General features: G+C 40.5%; 1 protein-coding gene and 1 long non-coding RNA gene across 16 annotated transcripts in view; one reads left to right on the top strand and one right to left on the bottom strand.

Moving 5' to 3' along the window:
* Positions 1 to 18,951, bottom strand: part of TMEM108 (transmembrane protein 108) — a 217,185-nt gene that overhangs the window by 56,310 nt on the left and 141,924 nt on the right. The gene's annotated exons all lie outside the window — the stretch shown is intronic.
* On the top strand, positions 726 to 8,646 carry LOC135287870 (uncharacterized). Of its 2 annotated transcripts, none has more exons than XR_010351337.1 (3): positions 726 to 973; positions 1,908 to 2,120; positions 7,110 to 8,646. It is a non-coding gene; the product is annotated as an uncharacterized LOC135287870 (long non-coding RNA). The 2 variants fall into 2 exon arrangements; XR_010351339.1 differs by having other exon boundaries at positions 2,970 to 8,646.

The following is an 18,951-nucleotide window of genomic DNA, read 5'->3' as shown; positions in this document are numbered from 1 at the left end:
AGCAGGGTCTTGAAGAATCAAGTCTGGGGTTCCAGACAGTTAGCCTCTGTTTTGTTTGATGTTTGAGCACATCAGCATTGCTCAACATTCTGTCAAGGGATTTGGCTCCTCTGAGATGATTATATTCTTGTAAGTCTGCCTTAGGTTTGCATGGCAAGGTTTTGGTAGCAGGAGGTCTACAGAAGGGGCTTCTGTGAGGAGCTGCTGGAGGTTTCCCCTGTGTCTGGCAGAGCCAATGCCAGCTGGCTCCAAGACAAACCCACTGCTGGCCAAGGTTGAACACATCAGTGACAGTGGCAGTGCTTCTGGGAGAACACATTCAAGGTGGGAATAAAAGGCACAACAGAAACTGCAGTCAAAGAAGAGAGGAGTGAGAGCATGTGAGTGAAAACAGCTCTGCAGACACAAAGGTCAGCAGAGAAGGAAGGGCTGGACGTGCTTCAGGTGCCAGAACAGAGATTCCCCTGTGGCCTGTGATGAAGACCATGGTGAGGCTGTCACTATCATATTTTCTGAAAAATCCTTTCGCTAGGATTCTTCTCCTGAGAAGTTGAGAAGCCTGAGAAAAGAAATGTAAACAATCAACTATCTGATTGTTTTGGAATGTGGTCTGGAGATGGTTTACCAACAGGTGCATCTTTGATTGGGCTCATGTGAGTTGTTTTTACTTAATGACCAATCACAGCCAGCTATGTCAGACTCTCTGTCTGCTATGAGTTTTTGTTATTGATTTCCTTTCCTCGCCTTCTGATGCATTCCTTTCTCTCTATAGCTTAGTATAGCACTTTTTAATATAATATCATAATATAATAAACCAGCCTCCTAAGAAACATGGAGCCAGATTCATGTCTTTCCTTGTCCTGGGACCCACAAACACATTGACAGTGAGGCAGCTGTGCCCTGCAGCCTGTGAAGGTTCCACTGTACAGCAGAGATCCACCTGCAGCCCATGGAGGGACCCACACCAGAGCAGGTAAATGCTGAAGGATGCTGTGATGCCAGGGGATACCTGCACTGGAGCAGGTTTGCTGGTAAGATTTGTGACCCTGTGCAGGACTAATGCTGGAGCAGTCTGTTCCTGTTCCTACTCTGATTTGATTGCTAGTAAATTAAACTCATTTCCCAAGTCAGGTCTGTTTTGCCGGTGACAGTGACTGGTGAGTGATCTCTCTCTGTCCTTATCTCAACCCACAAATCTTATGCTGTATTTTTTCTCCCCTATCCAGCTGCGGAGTAGAGTGACAAAGCAGCTTTGGGGGGGCACCTGGTTTCCAACCCACCACAAAATCAAACTCTGATTTTCAAATACCCACATACACTCAAATTCCTCTCCATACATCTCACCATAGACATATATGTTACAGCCTTGACTGCAACAATTCAGTGGTGGCATGCCTCAAACTCTTTTCCAAAGTACCTAGATATTACAACATTTGTGGGACAGAGATACATGATTTTAAAATACATGACTGTTGGACAAAGTAGGAAAAATAATCATCATTATTGTTGTTTTTTTTTAAGAGACAATCTGCTTTTATTTGTACTGTACTGCATTTTTTTTCAGCGCTTCATTTTGTGCTTTTTGTTTCCAAATATCTCAGTAAGGTGGGCTATTTGCTCAAAACCAGTATTTCAGGCTATTTGCAAATTTAAGCAGAGATAAAGCCCACTACACAGACCCTGGAGTCAGTTTTTGAGTTGTCTCAGTTGTACATTTTAGCTGACATCTAACAAGGAGCTGAAGGGTGCTAGAGCAGAGCTACATCAGCACACATCATCTTAGGTGTTCCAGAACCACTTTTCTCACTGGCTTCCAAAATGTACATCAGACTGGCTTGGGAGGACCTTGATATCTGGTTCTTAATGTGTGATGAGCAGTGAATCACAGCTCAGCTCTCTTGGCTTAGGACTCGGGGCACCAGGAGAAGCTGGGCACCTTGATGGCTGCTGGAAGCACTCAACTCCAGATGAGCACAACATGAGCACAGCACACCATGGTGTCTGCCATGAGATCCTGATTCTCAGGGGTCTGGATTTTGTGACAGGAGCTGTCTCTTAGCCTGTGGTAACTTGGGAATTCAAAGAGAGATGGAAACTGGAAACAGCTGCGACTCCCAGAGGTGAGATCTTGTGAAAGTGAGAAAGACAAAGACTGGTTGGTGAGAGCAGTGAGCCAGGAAACCTCCCTGGTAAAGTCTAGTGAGCAAAATGCATACCTGTATGTGTCTGCTGGAAAGCATCTGCACGGGCTTTTGGGAGGCTGCAAGTAAAGTAAGCATGCAAACTGGGAGTGCTTCAAAACATTCCAAAACGGAGCAAGAGACCAACCACCTAAAAGGCTTGTCCACAATGAGGTGTCCTGTGACACTGAGGTCACATTCTTGAGCTTTTCCCACAATTTTTAAGGCTAGAAAGTTTCTTGGAAAGCTAAGCTGAGCCCCAGAAGGATAATTATTTGTCAGTGAGGGAAAAGGCAGCTGGTGTTGAATTTGCTCACTGAAATGCATGCTAAGGTCATAAAGAAAATGCCTGCTCAGACATGGATGTTTGGACAAAATCTCACTACCCTGTCCATTGTCAGGTATCACCTGTTCCTTTTGCACTTCCAACTAAAATAAAAAAATAAATAAATCACCTGAGAGTAGAGAGTAAAATGAAATTAGTTTGCAGCTAGTTTGGAGAGGATAATCATTCCACAAGATGTATCTGTTTAATGGCTTGGGAACAAAGAACTGACTTGGCATGGGTTGCAGGGCATCTAGCTGGACCTGACTGCTGTTCAGGCAGCATTTTGATATAAATCTGTGCATTAGCTGCCAAGAAGATGGGAATATATGTTTAAATTTTATTGGTGTAAAACAGACTTCACTGAGGATTAGATAAAAAAATGCCAAAATGCACATTAGGCACCCCAAAAATAATCTGTTTTTTCAATTCAACCAGTAGCTGGCACTGTTTTCTTTTTCCAGAGCTCTGAAGGATTATGGCCTATAAAATGACAACAATAGCAGAACTTTTTCAGCTGATATTGGTGAATTTGCAGCAGGCATCAGCAGTAGCATTTCACCAGAGATGAAAGTGGCTTAATAAACTGTGTTTGTGTCAGTGCTGCATGATGCATGTGTACAGCACTGCCACCCAGAGAAAAACAGGCAGCTTGGGAACTGGTGACTCAGAAAGCAGAATTATGGTTATGCTGAAGGAGCAGGACTACATTCTTCAAACACAGGTTATACATCCCCAGTTATTTATAAGTTTAAGTTCAATTAGCTGATGATTGTTAAAATGTCACTTCTTGGAGTTATGGTTTGTTGATATAATTATCAAGTAACAACATGCCTTGTTCTCTTTTTTAATTATGTAGCCAATATTCTGCTAAATAGGATGAAGCAAAAGTATAGACATACAGTTCAAGAATAGATACAATCAGACAAAAAGTATTATGCTGAGCCCCAAAATTGTTAATACTTTTTCTGGCAGGAGCAAAATATGAATGATGTTCAAAATAATTAAAATTGTTCAGGATTATCCTTATGGATAAGTTGAAGAGATGAAGATTTAAGGCTTAGAGATGACATGCACAAAAGGGATGCTGAGACAGTTCTGCACACAAATAATGATAAAAGGTAAATCTGATGTGTCCATTTACTCTGTCTGGAAATCCAATAGTATCTAGATTTGTAGAATAGCGAGGTGTGTGAAAACAGAAGCTGTAGAAATAGAACTAGTTTGCTATATAGTTCTGAACAGGAGAGAAGAACATAAATTGGTCTGTGTTATTCTTGTAGAAAAAAAGGAATTTAATCAGAATCATCAAGAACAAATCTATCTCTACCTAAGGAAAAAAACAAAAAGAACAGCACACTGCTAGTCTAGCTAGCTTAAAATGGAACAATAAGCTCTTTTGTTTCAGGACAAAAGTCAGTCATAAGCAAAGTTAAGCTAGCAGCTGTTCTCTAGGGAGCCTCCTGTACTCTGGTCCAACATTTGCCATTCTCAGTGAGATATTATCAGATTAGATATGCCCATATCTAGGAGTTGGATGTGCCAAATTGAATGAGCTGGTATGTCCCTACAACATAAGACCTGTTCCCTCATTAAAAAAAAAAAAGAAATAAACAAAATAATTTAGCACAATCAGCTCATAATCATGCAGTTTTCAAAGTGTCCATTAAAAATAATGAATAGAAGCAGTCAGGGAAAAAATGGAACCAGGATGGATGTGCTAAGCCTGAGGGTTTGAGGGCAGTATATCAAACATGACTTGACTCTTTTCATTCAATACAACATGATTGTTAATGAGGAACAATCAATAAATGTTCTTCAAATAAAACACCAGAGAGCTGCACATGAGATAAGCAAACAACAGGAATTTGCCAAGAGGGGATGCACCTTCCTTTGTTATTACAATAACCATTGCTAATGCCTTGATTGAGACCCAGGGGATGCCTGTAAACATTGCTTCCTCGTTCGTTGCATATATTAGTCCTAAATCCTGTTCTAGGCATTCCTATCTAAAGGAGATCCAAAATACTTTAACATCAAATGTTTCAGTGAAAACAAGGATCAGGGTGGATTTTCAGTGTAAGTAAAAAATCAAAATCCAATCGATTACCTGTCTATCCCATAATTATAGAGAGATGATAGAAACTTCAAACTGAAAGATGTCTCCATTTTGTTAAACAGCTTCATTTCAAATCCATATGGAAAAATATGAGGTTATGTTGCATTGTCTTCAATTTTTTTTTGTGGACTGCAATTTTTATTTATTAGAACAACTTAAGCTTGAAAACTTACATCTTGACTCAGAAGTAAGCTCTCATTCATTAAAATATGTAAGAACTATATACATACTTCTAGACAGACAGATATAATCCTTTTCTGTGCTTCTGTATTCAGGGACGTTTAAGTGAAAGTCTGCAGATAAATCTCCAGCTAAAAATTAAATGACTTTACCAGCTGTCCACAGCAGGAACAGTCTGTAACTCGTCTATTATCTCATCTGGTCTCACCAGCTAAGTATGGTTTAGCCTAGTGAATTCTAAGATGACAGACCTGTAAAAAACCATAGGTTTTGGGTACTGCTGCCAGTTTATTTGTTATTCATAGGTGGCATACTTCCCTCTCTGTCACTTCAGTGTGATTTCTAGATGCTACTAAGGAGATTTTTTTTTCAGATTAAATAAAAAGCAGGAGAATAAATATGATTTGAAAGGGCAAGACAAGGATTTTCTTTCAGTTTCCATCAGCAGTTATAATAAACAATATATCTTTGTTTGAAGTTCAGGATTTTTTGTCTTCATATCTACTTGTGTTTTAAGTCCCTCCAGATGGGGGAACTGTCACGACAGACAACTACAATTTTTGAGCTTTTGGATTGTTCTGAAACACAGAAAACTCTGTTGGAAGGGCCTACCAACTATTGGGTGAATACTATATTTTTTGAGAGGTTCTGGATGGGAAGATCAAGACAAAAAAAACTACTTGTTCTTCTTTGTAATGTAGGCTGGCAATCTAAAATTTTCAACATGAACATACTCCCAGGAACTACATAGAAGATCAGTCTATAAACTCTTCCAGTGCCTCAGACTGTACAGAATGTTAGGAAAAGCATTCAACATTCATAAACTGATGTAACTCAGCTGGGTTTTTCCCCCTCCTTGATGCTATGTAAGTTGGACCGCTCAGCAGCACCCAAAAATATCAAACTGGTGCACAAACAGTACCACAGCCCTTACCCATGTGATTTCTGGGCTTTTGGGACTCAGCATGCAGAGCTGGGCTGTGCTCAGCTGGGCTCCAAGTGCTCCAGCACTGGGGTTTTTTAGGACAGCAGACCGTGCTGCTTTTGTTTTAATGCTGATTAGCACCACGCCATCATTTTTTTATGTACAGAGCTGCACCTGCATCGTTTCAATGACGTACTGCCTGCATTATTTCACAGGTAGGGGCAGCCAAGCAGGTCCTGTCAATGCAATGGTGACTGGTCCCATTGAGCTCTTGCCGTGTTGGGCACCATCCTCTTCCTGCCTAGGTGGAAGGCACTAAGCAGCAGTGGTGAGCTGTGCAGAATGCCTCTTGTAAAGCCTGTGGCTAGCTGACAAGATGAGTCTTGGGTAGGCATGAGTGCCTGCATGCACACAAGTACACAAGGAGCCTTATGGTTTGTCCTGCTGTGTGGTAAGAACACAAATAATTTAATCCACCGTGACAGCAGATGTGGATGAGAATTTCAAGACAGCACTTGAAATCCAGGAGCAGCAGGGATCCATCCAAAAAGCTCTCCAGCATATCTTCTGGAGTGCAGGTGATTTGACTCCAGAGCTGCCACCCCTCCCACCACCACATGCTGCTGCTTTGGAAACCTCAGCCTTGTCCTTCATATGAAAGGGAAGCTGGTCCTGGTCATTGGAAATACCTTTCCCCATGTCCACCATGACCCAAAAAATCTTAACGTTATAAAATAGGATGATTTGCAGGCTGCATGGAAAGCAAAGTAATGGGATTCCTTGGGGTAAATAAGCCAGGGTTTATCCTACACACTCATGCTCAGTAGACACGCCAGTCTGCAGAGCACACAATTTAGAAGTGCCATGACTCAAAGACTCCTTCTTGTTAGAAAAGAAGCAAAACCCACATGTTTAGGGGCTTTCAGGAAAAAGAAATCTACCAACTTGATATTGACTGTCATTTAACCTACAGGCAAAGCTGTCAAGACCTTGTAATTACAACTACCTGAATTATACTGCAGGTATTGATCCTCCATGGTGTGGAACAAGGGTTATATTTTGACCCCACGATTTCTTTCCACAGAACAGCTGGGGTTTGACAACAACAGAGAATCAATATCTGGGTAAAACATTAAGGAGCTTTTTTCCCTTCCAGTGATAATTCAATTCAGCAGCTATAAAGAAGAAGTTAATTCTTTGCCTGATAGTGTTTGTGCTTTCAGAGACTTTCTGCCCGACTGTTTCAGAAAATATCTCTGTCTAAAATGGCCAGAGCACTTTATTCAAAATCACCAATTCCCTGCCATCCGTCTTAGGTGGGCCTCATTGTTATGAGCCTCTTTAGGATATTTCAACTGAAAAATCATATTTCTATTCCAGTTGCCATGGAACAGACAGCCTCTCCTGGTGGAAAGAAGAGCTGGCACTACATTGTGGAAAAGAAACCTCCCATAAATGTATTTTTTATGACTCATAAGGAAAGCTTGATTCTGACACGTTTACAGAAATCAACTGGCTGATTTTTATGGAAGTGCTCTGCTTGATGAAGGAGGGGAGAACTGCTACAAAATAAATAGTAAATAATAATTAAATATAAAAGAAAAGTTCTAAGAATTTAGGCTCACATCCTGCAATCTGCTTTGGGCATACTTCAGTTTGGCTCCACACAGAACAGCTTGGATGACTGTCGTCTTAAATTGGCCGTAATTGCTTTGCTATCTGTGCAGGGGAATTTGGCCATGTATGATCCCCCGTTCCCTTGCCAAATTCCAAGATTATTTCCTTGAAACATCTAGCAAGATGGAAGGTGAGGGTATTTGGATGGGCATACAGACCACCTATTTCTCATTGTAGAGCCAACACGTGGTGCCAGGGACTCTGCTCTTGTTTGGCCTGTAAAGGGGCACCGTGGTCATTTTGGCAGGTACACACAGCACATTAGACAGCACTGAATCCATTAGTGGGATTTCACAGTCTGATCATAAAGAGTGCAAGGAGATAAAATAATCAAATTCCTCTGAATATAAGGCTATGAAAGAATGGAAAGAGCCATAGAAAAGTCTCATTTTTAAAGTTCAAACCATAGATTCATACTCTTCTGAGATTTGATTTAAAATTGCTACTGCTTCAAGTACAGAAAATTTAAAACATGTAAACAAACACCCCCCCAATATCAACCAGTACAATGCATAAGTAGCAGTTCCAGATCTGGAAGTGGTACCTTATGACTTATTATAAAGCTCTGTTCACTCTGAATACTAATGCTGACAAATTAAATATCTTCATTCTACCACGTTCATGGTCTCATCAGCACGAAGAAGTGCAATGTTCTTTTTACCTGGCAGTAGGCAGCAGTAATTATGATTATATATTAAGCAATATAGTGATTTGTTATTGTGAAAGGTTCCTCAAGCATACTTTCCAAGCCACCTCCAGCTTTGTGTTAAGAAAGAATAAAAGGGGAGATTCACTCCTAATCAGGTTTCTGATCAGTGTCAGGAGAGACTGCCAGACAGAGCCAAAGCTCCAAAATATGTAGTCTATTTACTGGAACCTTTAAATTTCCCAGGACAATTTCTGCAATGCACAGAAATATTTGTCCATTGCATTTTACATCCAAACAAGAACAATGCACCAAGAGTGGAACATGTGGATTAACGGGAAATAAATCAAGCTCAACCAAAACCAAAGGTAGACAGACAAAAAAAGGAGACAAGGAAAAATTTTGTGGCCTTTACCACATAATTCTAGCTCTGTGTCATACAAATTAGGTTTCATGTCCTGTGTAGTCATGAGGTATTGGGAGAAATAAAAATAGACCTTAATTGTTATTCCTTGATAATTTCTATTCAAAAGGTGTGACTTAAGAGAGAACTGTATCAAGGCTGGAAAGTATGAAGTGGGAACATCTGGAGATAATTGGGAGGGTGTAAAAATAAACTGTATAAATAAACTATTTTTTTTTCTGTTTCCAGTGTCTGTGATTTTGTGCTAAACAAGCAGTTTTATAAAATCAGCTTTTAATAGCAGAGTATCAAGTGTATGAGTATGACTGGGCTTGGCACATGGCACCGGAGGCTTTATAAGCACAAGGTAAGGAGCAGCATCCCTTCTCTCACAGGTACAGTACATGCTCATCCCCAGACAAACACTTTACACTCACATATTCACCATGCTAAGCATGCCCCCAGAAGCCACAGCCAGAGCAGGACACCCCTCCTGAGCTGATAAGCCAGCTCCTGTTTCCCTAAATCTCTCTCTGCATACATGCAAAGTCTCAATCATGCCACTAACTCTATGCACACATGGAAGAAAAAACCAAAAGTCTATGGCTTATAAGGTGATTCCAAAGGGTCAGTGTGAAAGCTTGTTTAACTGCAATTTGCAAACCGATATGAACAAGAAAAACAGGGCAGGGCTGAGTCTGTTTTGTAGAGGATGGTCTGACTGGACTTCAAACCAGCTCTTGTTTTCTTCAAATGTTCTTTCTGAGAAGCCTCCAAGGCACACTCAGCTTACACAGAATAAGTGGTTCCTTTCCTGCTAAAGCTCAGCAGCACTTAAAGACCTTTTCATCTGTGACTGCTGCTGAAGGCAGTTGGCTTCAATTTAAAAAGAAAACCCACAAGAGGACATTAAATCACCACATTACTTATGGCCACAAGTCCTGCCATGTTTGTGCGTCCCAGTCTCTGCACAGGACATGGGCTAGGCAGGGTGCAGGGATGGGGAAACAAGGCAAAAGATGGAGCAAGTCTTTCAAGGTGAAATGGGAGATTTAAACACAGAAGGTGGCAGTGGAGCCAGTTATTCAGAGCAAGATCTCAGCCCTGCTATGCCATGTTTGAGACAAGACACGGCTCCTAGCTGGGCATTACTCAGCAGGGTAATGCCACTGGCCATGATCAGCAAGCTGGGTAAATGTGAGAGACCAAGAGAAGCTGCACAAAGAATACAAAAATACATGACAAATAAGGAAACTGTCAAAAAAAAAAAAAGTACATGAGACAGTAAGAAAACCCAACATAGCTGAAACCACCCAACATAAATAAAGAATATTTGAGTCTGTGATCTTAATAGAATGTGCAATCTCACCTCTCCCAGGGAAAGTGAGTAAGGAATAGGTGAACACAAACATTTCAGTGTGTGCTCAGTCTACCCATTGAGTACTATGACATGATATGAGATGCAATGAGACCATTCTTGGTCAGCTTCTAACAAAGATGCCAAGCAAAGAGAAGGGACAAAGGTTTCAATATACAATAAAAAGGGAAAGAAATACACCTATTTCATTGCCTTGTGGCAAGAAATTATGTCCTACCATGTGCTCCATAGCACTACCATTTCACTGTAGTTTATCCGTCTTGGGGATAAAGACTCCCTTTATACATACAACCCACGTGTTGCTTTTCTCCCTCACAAAACACAGTGATTATGGGGAAATAGGGGACTTCTGCCTCTCCTGAACATAAGCTCCCTACGTGAGCAGAGTGCTTATCACACAGCAACTATCTGCAGGATTTACAATTACTATACACTTCTGAGCAAAATAAAAATCATGTTATTTACTCTTTGCTGCTTATTTTTAATTTCTGCAGTACTGAAGACCAGAAAGAAGAGAAATTAACACAGGATCAATTTTCCCCCTAATTCAGTGAGCTAGACTGGTAGACAAACTGAGTGAAGAACGTGCACTAAAGCACCAAGTGGGCTTGAGGGTAGAGTTTAGAACCAGCAAATCTCCCTCCAATCTTGAAGAAGCCAGTTCCTATGTTGTTTCAGTCTTCCAATGCTAAAATAATGCTTTTGCTCATCTTCTCTCAGTTCAGATTTCAAATGCATTAGGATCCAGGATGGTATCGCTCATATATTCACAGGGTTTGAAAAATGAGCCCTTCTCCCTCTTGAACACAAAAAGACGATTATTATAATCAGAAATAATAAGCTGCAGAAAATTTTCCTCAACTTTTGTGCCTTTGTCCCTGACATTTGAGGAGCACAACTCTGATAATGGCTGTATTTGAGAGAAAGTCTGCTGCTAGCAGTAACTTCACCATCCTCACCTTAAATAGCCTCATTTATCTCTACATACTGATTTCCAGTAGCTCCTGAAAGGTGTAAGAGAGAGATTGATGGATCTGTTCATAGGTGAGAGGAAGAAGCTTCCCAAAATTAAGGTTTACTTATATGATTCCATTACTGTGGGCAAGACCACTGCTGTGGTGACTGAAGAGCTCCTCAGTGGTCAGTGGGCTCTGTCACATCAGAGATTAGCCTGGTCCTTACACCCTGGCTGTGCAGTCACTTTGCTGTATCTAACTTTTAGCTGCTTGCTGGCTGGGGCCGAAAAAGGAAGAATTGGGACCCTTCCTATAAACCACTTAGCTCTTTTTGCTACAGAAGAAGAAAGCCAAGTACTGCATAAAAGCCTGGATTCATTTTCTTTCCATTTTCCCATTATATGAAATGTTCTCAGTAGAGATTAATGTCTGTTCATGAACAAGCATTACTTCATCCAAGAAAGATGGAGAACTATTATGCCATCACTCAGAGAAATAAAAGCAATCTCAGGTCAAATCATCACTCTCCTGCTTTGATCAAGTCACCCTCTGAACTAAGACCAGTCTAGGAAAAGCAAATGTTTTGAGGAAAACTTCAGAATCTGGGCCATGTTCACCAAAAATCTACCACAACCAGCATTTACACAGAAAAGACAGCACTCCAGCTCTGTTCTACCACTGACTTGCTGATGGTCTTCACATAATTTACATAGTAAGTAATCTCAATTAATAACCAGTATAGTACCCCTGAATAGATTTGGCTTCTCACCTGCAAAACAGACAGAGAAGCTAATTATGCACATGCTCACAGTACCTATTTCTACCTACAACATGTATTTATAGCACACAGAGCACAGAAGCAGTTACGGATGATTAATTTGTGGATCTCACTAATGAGTTCTTCAGTTTATCCATGCAAGACACCACAAGACACTCAGAAGAAAAAATAACGGACAGCATTATTCTTGTTTACCTGTTTGTAACTGTGTCTGAAGTACCAGAGGAGCACATTGCACCACATAAAAGTGACTCAGAAGACTCCAGTGTTACTTGCTAATGTACACAGCTATGCTGAGGGTCAAAGGTACCTAAAATCATATGTCTGGACATTACCCTGCCTGCCATCTGCTCCTCCTGCACCTACAGCGAGGTTAACCAGAGGCATCCATCTGTCACTCTTTTCCCCTTTGCGCTGTGCATAGCTGCAAAATGGGTACACTTCAAGGGATCATCTTCTTACAGAGCAGCCTACCTCAGCCAGATGTCCACTATTGGTCCCTCACATGACAATCAACCAACCTAGATGGCTGAATACTATCTAGGACTGTCATAAATAGGCAAACCTTACAGCAACTGCAGCAAAGAAGGGATATGAAAATATTAACATAGTTCAATAGATTTGCTTTCTCATTGGAAGAGATGCCAAGAGAACCAGATCACATTTAACTTCAGTATAAATCCAAAGATGATCTGTTGAATTAAATTTTTCAAAATTAAATTATCAGAGCAATCATGATGAGAATCTGAAGCTGTGTTCTGACAATGCTTAAATGCTGTACTAGCAAAAGAAAGAAGTTACAAGAACCAGAAAATAAATTAAGAGATGCTTGATGGGTTTCATTTACAGCATTTTTGTGAATACCTGCATGTAAAAAGGGCTTGCACAGACCTTACATATATATTTATCTGAGACTACACTAATGTGGAAAATGTAGGAAGATCTTTAAAAATATGCTTTAATGAATACCTACTAGATTTAGGTTTTGCAAAAAAAATGTTCTACTAAATCTATGGGTTTGAAATACAGTATCAGTGTTTTATTAATTGCAGTAAAGCTGTGCCTAAAAGATGAGCATTACCTGACCAACTCCTGAAGAATAAACAGTGTGCTAGGTAACATGAACTCTAGCAAAAGGACACAAGAAAGCCAGACAAAACTCTCATACTTGCCTTGTGATTTATTTCCATGGAGCAATAATGACTTAAACCAAGCTAATCATGGCCTTCTTTCTGTCCACTAAGAATCTGGTTCAGTGAATTAAAGAAATTCCACTGGTCTGACACTGCTGGAAATGTAGAGTATGATCTTTAGATTGATAGAAGCATTAATAATAAACTACTTTTATTTGTTCCTTATGAAGCAATTTGAAGCTCATATACAAAAAGATGAAAATTTAGAAAGAAACCTGAAGGTGGTACTCAGAGCAGCAGAGATCCCAGGGTTTCCCTCTGGTGACGTATTTCTTGTTGTTGTGGAGTAAAGGCAGCATGTTTCAGGCTCTTGCATTCTTATTCACTTTTGTGAGGTATTTCTTAAACAATACTAAGAACTAATCCTCCAATGCACCCACAATCCTAATTTCCAATGCATCCACACTCCCATTATGCATCATAGTGCTGCCTTGTTGACTGACCTGTACTTGCTGAGCCTCCTCTTTACCAAAGCAGGTTAATGATTTTAATCTTAATTTTAACAACGACCTTTAGAGAAGTTCAGGACTATTTTTTTTCCTTCTTCAAATATTCTGGATCTTCTCTACAGCTGGACCTTCCATTCTCTTGTTCAGGCTAAGTATTTGATGCAGTGACTGCCAGCATAGACACGGTCACAGAGAAATAGACAAATATTCTTTTTTTTTTTTTGAGGGAAGCAGCTTGGGCAGCCACAACTCTACCTAAACCTTGCAGCAGTCTCCCCACAGTCTGATTAATTCATGTTCAAATGCTAGGAAATAAAATTAAAAGAATGAAAACTGCAGGTGCTCCATCACTGCCAGCAATGTTTTAGAGTATTGCAATCCCAAAATACATTAAAAACAGCCTAAGGATGCTTTTAGCACACTGACTTAGAACTAAGCAAAGATTCTTTAAAAAAGAGACCCATTAATCCCCTCCATCACAAAAACTGGCTTTAGAAAGGAGCCATCACAAATATAATTCCATTCAAAGCTGAGTAAATAGCTAGAAGGCTGCTGACATGAACACTATAGAAGCATAGCAGTCAGACGTACATTTCCAAGGTCTCTCCTTTACCTCATCTCCAAACTGTGCCACTAAGCACAGTTTTGGGGTGAAGACTAGCCATCCATAAAACAGTTTAGCTTCTGCCTCTTCTGTGAAGGCTGTAGGAGATATAGTTTGGTAACTTTAGTGTCTCCTTATGAAATATTTGAGAAGTTCTGCAACATTTTTGTGAAATGCATTACAGCGATGTCTTCTCGAGACCAAGGAGCAGCAGGGTATACACTTCACTCACACATATCTATCACCTCTAGGTTTGTAGAGCACTTAAACATGTTCCCAGCCCTTGCTGGGAGTTGTAAAGGCTTTGGGCTCAAAACAGGAATACTGAAATTCTCCTGCCCTCACCAAAACATTATTGCAACTTCAAAGTCACTGGCGACTCTCCAAGCTGTGCCCCTTGCTGTTGCAGCTCCTGGAGGTAGCAGCCTGAATGTATTATGGGCAGAGCTATGCATCTCCCCTTTTCCTGTTCAACAATCCTACCACATTCCTATGACAACCAGCAGTACCAAGGTTCCTCTGCAAATGAAAATGGGGTAGGAGAAGGGGAAGAAAGCACAAGATTGATTCAGTTCATATCCAAACTTGCCCTAGAGGCTTTACCTTAACAATCTACAGAACCTGATGAGTGAAGCACAGGGTAGGATATGTGCTTATTGCATGTACACAGGCTGAAGTTCTCTTATGTTGACCAATGGACAAATAGATTAGAAAATGGAATAAAAACAAATTACTATTTAAAAACACTGAAATATGTGTCAAATTCAGTAGACTATGAGGTACCTCTCCCTCAGACACATACAGTTCTGAGTCCATTATTGTCACAGTTTATTATAAATTACAAAGTCCCAGACCTGTCAGAAAAATACTTCTTCCATAGTGACCAAAAGCACTATGAATATCAGTGAACCTTTAATACAGCTACTGATTTTACATATGAAACTAGAAAGAGGTGCTTATGACTGGTGATTTATGTCTTCATTAAAACACTGTCCCTCAAACCAGACCCTGAAATTCATTGAAGTTAACAGGGTCTTGAGATTGGAACGCATATTATAAATGAACACATTTTTGATCTTATATAATGACAAACATAACATTATTGGCATCCTATCTTACCTGCACAAAAAATACTGCCTCTGCACAAATATATATTGGCTTAGAAAAGGAAATATGAAGATGTAAATCTCTGAAGCTCATTCACCAGAGGCTACCACAGTGTCCTGCCATAACTCAGTGCAAAACCAGCAGTTTTGAATTTTGCAAAACTGAGACGCTCTCAGTTCAGTGTCTTGTGTATTTCAGGGCTGTCAAATGAAACCATTGCAGCTAATAACTTTATAAAGGCAAAATTTTCTCGCTGCCAAATTCATGACTGCTTCCTACTTTTGTATGAATACACTGTAGAAAACAAGTTTTGCTGTGGATGATCAGCCACAGATGACTGACCTCCTGGAACGGCTTCATTTTCTTTCTCACTACAGCTTTGAGGAGCAGGGTGCCACACTGATCTGAGAGCAATCTTCCCCCTCCCAAAACTCTTGCTGGGGAAGCTAGCCTTGCCCACACCACTATTCTCCAGTGATAGCTTCCAATGGGTTCCAAAAGCTCTGCCAGACTCCTTCCTCTGCACCTCACAAGGACTGTTCAGAAATGATGCAGTAAAAAATTCTAGGTATGGGTCGTTCTTTGGTGGCTGTAAAGGAGTTGCTTCTTTTGGTAACTCATCCCTGGCTGCAGATGCTGAGCAACAAAATATATGGATCTGCAAGCCTGGGCAGGAGGCAATGCCAGCATGGTCAGCTAGTGGATCTTGTGAGCATGAGGGGAACAGCCGAGGAATGGCTTGGCACTGCAAAGCACAGAGAAGATCTCTCCCTCTCTGACACCATGACAGAGGAAACCACACAAAACAAAGAGACTTCTTACATGATTGTCTTACTGCTGACTGTAAAAACAAAAGCTCTTGGTCTCCTCCTCTAACAAGTCTTTTTGGTTTTGTTTCCATCATAGCACAAGAACTTATGAATGCAGAGGAAAACAGAGTACTTAACATGAAATTATGCTTTGTCTGTTTCTTTTTTTGTTTGCTTTTCTGCACCTGTTTTTTCAACCAACTGCACCTACTGACAGAAGCTTCCAAAACAAGAAGACAGCCCCACAGGCAAAACCAGAATATTCAGTTTTCCCCCTTTGCTCCTTTCAGAAGGCTCTTTTATAGAAATTTCCATTTCTGGTTGTTAGGTGTTCTTGGCAGCAGAAAGGCTGACTGAGTATTTTTTATCAAATGTAATTTTTAGAAGTATTTTTTATGTTTTCCCAAAATTTATTTGTTTCAACAGCAGAAGATTTACTGCGAGTTTTAGAGTTATGTTCAAAATCCATGAACATGAAGGATATTGAAATTATTCAAAAACATATTGTTTTCTACAGTAACATTAATAATACATTTGTAGGTATTGAGAACCACTCTACACTAGTTGAGACAGAGTATGAATGCAATGTATTCACAAGCACTGTGGATAAATCACCTCAATAAATTCTCCATGCTACACTGTAATCTCCAGAAGCTCTCTGACTAGTAGGAATCAGCCTTGCTGATCCAACTGCAGTTCTTCACACAATCTTGTTTTCATCTGCCAGTGACACTTGACATTGAAACAACCAATGTCTTTATACATCTGCCACCACAAAACAACTTTATGTGGCAAAATAACATCTCAGCTGTTTTTAAAAAAATACTAACACAAACCTGCATTCTTCTGCATATCTCTCCCCTGTGTCCCCCCTCAGCATATCAGATCACACTTTAAAAATATACTTACCTGTGCTTTTGTTCTCAAAAAGGCAGTAGTCAAAGCTTTTCAATAATTCTACTTAATATTTAAACATAAGAAATAGTTCTGAAACTATCAGTGAGATGGCCACACTATGTTAGTCTTTTCTTAACAGGAATTAGTATCATACTCTACTCACAGCTGAATTTTAAAGAAATACACTTCTGTGAACTCATTCATAACTTTAAAAATCTGCTACTTTGATGATTTAGGTACCATGGTGCCCCAAGTCCTTGGTCTGTGTTTCCTGTTCCCCTGTGGATGCTGCTGCCCACTGCAAACCCACATGGATGCGTCCTTTGCACCAGACCACAGGCTCAGTTACAGCACTCTGCTGTCAAAATATCACTGAACGGGAACAGAAGCTTTTGTCACAGCCTGTGACAACAGGCCTCCAGTTCAAAAAGTGGGACACACACAGACAGTCTGGAGATGCAGCAGGACCATGTGTGATCTCCATTCCTCCACGGATATAAAGCTTGATTCCCTTCAATCCATTGACAAAAGAGGCTTTACACTTGCCTGTGCCATGCTAAAAAGGATCATCTATCTCTGCCAGACCTAAAAATTCCATCTTGAAACACTGGAGACTGGGATTTCCCAGTCTCCCATAATTGACAAGATGGGGAGTAAGAGGGACTCTATCATATTTTGCTGCATTGTGTGAAAAGCAAAACACAACTTGGGAATTGAATTTTGAGAGTAACATGTCTCAGGTCCATAAATTTCACATTTGTGGTTAAAGATGGTAAAGCCATAATCAAACACCACCTGACTTCCAAACAAGGATTTGGATTCATTAGTTCATTTGGATTCATCTCCCATCCTCTGGCATTTTGACAGCAGGCACCTGAGGGTGCAGAGAATGTTTCCCTTGGGGGACACATCCCTTTGAGGATTAAATGTAGGATTATTCAACCAGAAAATTTAATTTTAGAAGACAAGTACTAGGAAACCGATTTCTTTTATTCTTTTGCTCTTCACACTTCTTGTAATAATCTGAATATTACTAAAAATAAAAGCAGAAGGATGGCATAACCAATGCCTGTTAATACAAAAATAATTGGCTTAAATGAGGCACACACTCATATGCACAAAAAATAAATGGCCCAAGAATTCTTTTGAGAGTTACAATATTTTTAGCCATATGGTATTTTTTATTAATTGTTATAATTACTAAATAAGAGCCAAAAGTATGCTCAGCAGTGTATAACACATCCAAATACTGTCAACCCCTAGCCTCAAATGCTTACAGTTCACTAGATAAGACATGCAGGAACAGGAGATACTGAGAAATTCAGTGACAAAAACAACAGCCCAAGGTCTCCTGGCTATTAGGAGGTGCTTTTGGCCCTAAGTCTTCCAGCTGCATCAGCTACATCCCTCCTCTGAGAATGACAAAAATGGGCTCCAAGCTTTGTCTCCTCCACAGAGTCAGAAGAGAAAAAAGAAGTGAAAAAAAAGAAGCAAGAAAAAGAGAATGTGTTTTGAGGATTAACAATCCACACTGGCTCTGCAACATATTTTGGGCCCTTAGCAATTTATGCTAATTGGCTGTAACCCTCAAGCTGTTCTTTCTGTGATGGGGCTGCTCTGGAGCACAGCCAGCCCATGGTCCCCAGAAGCACAGGCTGCTGTCCTGAGCTCTGCTCTGCAGCTCTGGGTTGCCACAGAGCCTGTGAACCTGGGGAATGAAGCTAAAAATTTTGATGCAGCAGTGAAAACCACTGTGGAAAAGGCACATTGCTCTGGTAGAACTGAAGGTCCAGGAGCAGGGAGCATTCACAGGGGGAGACAGTGGCTTGCTCAGGGCTCAGAAGAGCTGACAAAAGAGCTGACATTAAATGGTGTCACCACCATCTGCAAGAAAGAGGGATTGTTTTCATGTTGGAAAATACTGGTGAAGACAGGTGCCCTGGAACTGAGAGAAGCTTGTAGCTAGGAGCATTATGAGATATTCCCAACAACTATTCAGACCAAGACTTCTCTTTAGAACAGCCTTTCATTTCTGAAACAAATTTTCCTTGAAAGAAGCACTAGTCAAGTCTATGCACACTGCACCCCACTCACCAGGGTTTTCTGCAGCTCTGTAAACTACTAGGAAAGAGGACCTTCCTTTTTCCTGTAGAAGCCCTTTCTTTGACAATGCACACTAAGCATTCTCTGTCTTATCCTGTCTCCAGTTCATTCACTTCCACCTCAGAGGCTACAGGATTTATATCTGATTCCCTGTCAGTCACATACATGCTCAGCTGTGACTTTGAAACTAATGGTCCCAGTCATAAATGTCCCAAGGGCAAG

Source organism: Passer domesticus, chromosome 1 (genome assembly GCF_036417665.1).
Source record: "Passer domesticus isolate bPasDom1 chromosome 1, bPasDom1.hap1, whole genome shotgun sequence".
In the NCBI taxonomy this organism is placed as follows: Eukaryota; Metazoa; Chordata; class Aves; order Passeriformes; family Passeridae; genus Passer; species Passer domesticus.
Note: the sequence above shows the minus strand (reverse complement) of the source record. Positions and strands in the feature narration are given on the sequence as shown.